The sequence below is a fragment of the Mus caroli genome, chromosome 7 (assembly GCF_900094665.2).
Source record: "Mus caroli chromosome 7, CAROLI_EIJ_v1.1, whole genome shotgun sequence".
In the NCBI taxonomy this organism is placed as follows: Eukaryota; Metazoa; Chordata; class Mammalia; order Rodentia; family Muridae; genus Mus; species Mus caroli.
This window is the reverse complement of record NC_034576.1, coordinates 13,465,445-13,467,579: the sequence shown is the minus strand read 5'-3', so window position 1 is coordinate 13,467,579 and position 2,135 is coordinate 13,465,445. Positions and strand designations below refer to the sequence as shown.

Sequence of the window (2,135 nt, the reverse complement as noted above, 5' to 3'; positions counted from 1 at the left end):
AACTACTAGGCCTGTAGGCCTGTACCTTTTTGTAAAGTCTTAATATCCAGATGTGCATTTATGTTAGTATGTGTGTGTGTGTGTGTGTGTGTGTGTGTGTGTGTGTGTGCTACAAACTCCACGTTTACATCAGAGAACAACTTGATATATCAGAAACATTTTTAAATCATATGGTTTATATTGCTCAAATTCACACCAAAGCGTTGGGAACAATCATATTTAACCAATGAACCATTGAGTTGGCACTGAAGTTTTGCTTTGATCCTGTTGATTTTCAGTTTCTCTTACACATTGTGCTTTGGGGATCAAAGTTTGATCAAACAGAGCTGGATGACCCTGGGAGAGAGAAAACACTCTGCTGCTGAGTTTTAAAGACTCAAAGAGGTAAGCATTATTATTGTAGTTACAACACAGATTCTCCCGACCTTACTCCATGTAAAAGCCTGCACCCTCAGTGTTCTCATTCAACATTCTCGGTCAGTGTTAGTCTAATGAAGACTTCCAAGGAAGCTTTGCTTTCTCAATTACGCTGCTTCAGGTTAGTTCGTTCCAAGATTAATACTCTTTATTCTTGTCTTTCTATTTGCAGGTTAGAACAACACAAAGTCTTTTTTCTGCAGCTATGCTGGTATACACTTGTACATGCATAAATGTTTCTGTGTTAGGACTGGAGAAATAATTCAGTTGATAAGAGTATTTGCTGAGATAACGTAAGTTTGAGAGTTTCAGTTTAATTTAAATATAATTAGATTTATATATTTTCTGCAAATTTCAGAAACTTTATTTTTGTTTAAACTGAATATACTTCCACTGTATATAGACCTACCACATTAAAAATCCCAGTATATCTACTGAGAATATCTATACTGCTTCTGTTTTTTTAATTAAGTATTTTCTTCATTTATATTTCCAATGCTATCCCAAAAGTCCCCCGTGCCCTCACCCCCACTCTCCCCACCCCCACTCCCACTTCTTGGCCCTGGCGTTCCCCTGTACTTAAGCATATAAAGTTTGCAAGACCAATGGGCCTCTCTTTCCACTGATGGCCAACTAGACCATCTTCTGATACATATGCAGGTAGAGACACAAGCTTCTGGGACTACTGGTTAGTTCATATTGTTGTTCCACCTATAGGGTTGCAGATACCTTTAGCTCCTTGAGTACTTTCTCTAGCTTCCCATTGGGGGCCCTATGATCCACCCAATAGATGACTGTGAGCATCCACTTTTGTGTTTGAATAGCCTCACAAGAGACAGCTATATCAGGGTCCTTTCAGCAAACTCTTGCTAGTGTATGCAATGGTGTCAGCGTTTGGAGGCTGATTATGGGATGAATCTCTGGGTATGGCAGTGTCTATATGGTCCATCCTTTCATCTCAGCTCCAAACATTATCTCTTTAACTCCTTCCATTGGTGCTTTGTTCTCAATTCTAAGAAGGGGCAAAGTATCCACACTTTGGTCTTCATACTTCTTGAGTTTCATGTGTTTTGCAATTTGTATCTTATATCTTGGGTATTCTAAGTTTCTGGGCTAATATCCACTTATCGGTGAGTACATATCATGTGAGTTCTTTTGTGATTGGGTTACCTCACTCAGGATGATGCCCTCCAGGTCCACCCATTTGCCTAGGAATTTCATAAATTCATTCTTTTTAATAGCTGAATAGTAATCCATTGTGTAAATGTACCACATTTTCTGTATCCATTCCTCTGTTGAAGGGCATCTCCATTCTTTCCAGCTTCTGGCTATTATAAATAAGGCTGCTATGAACATAGTCGAGCTTGTTTCTTTCTTACCGGTTGGAACATCTTCTGGACATATGCCCAGAAGAGGTATTGCTGGATCCTCTTGTAGTACTATGTCCAATTTTCTGAGGAACCACCAGACTGATTTCCAGAGTGGTTGTAAAAGCTTGCAATCTCACCAACAATGGAGGAGTGTTCCTCTTTCTCCACATCCTCACCAGCATCTGCTGTCACCTCAATTTTTGATCTTAGCCATTCTGACTGGTGTGAAGTGGAATCTCAGGGTTGTTTTGATTTACATTTCCCTGATGATTAAGGATGCTGAACATTTTTTCAGGTGCTTCTTAGCCATTTGGTTTTCCTCAGGTGAGAATTCTTTGTTTAGCTCTG

At 39.5% G+C, this 2,135-nt stretch overlaps 1 protein-coding gene across 5 annotated transcripts in view; it reads left to right on the top strand.

Annotated features, from left to right (window-relative positions):
* Positions 1-303: 303 nt before the first annotated feature.
* LOC110298916 (bile salt sulfotransferase-like) overlaps positions 304-2,135 on the top strand; it is a 37,867-nt gene continuing 36,035 nt past the window's right edge. The window contains exons 1-2 of one of the 5 annotated variants that reach the window (XM_021168457.2): positions 304-384; positions 590-710. The gene's annotated coding sequence lies outside the window, so the exon portion shown is untranslated. The other 4 variants (XM_021168456.2, XM_021168458.2, XM_021168459.1 and 1 more) reach the window with 4 other exon arrangements.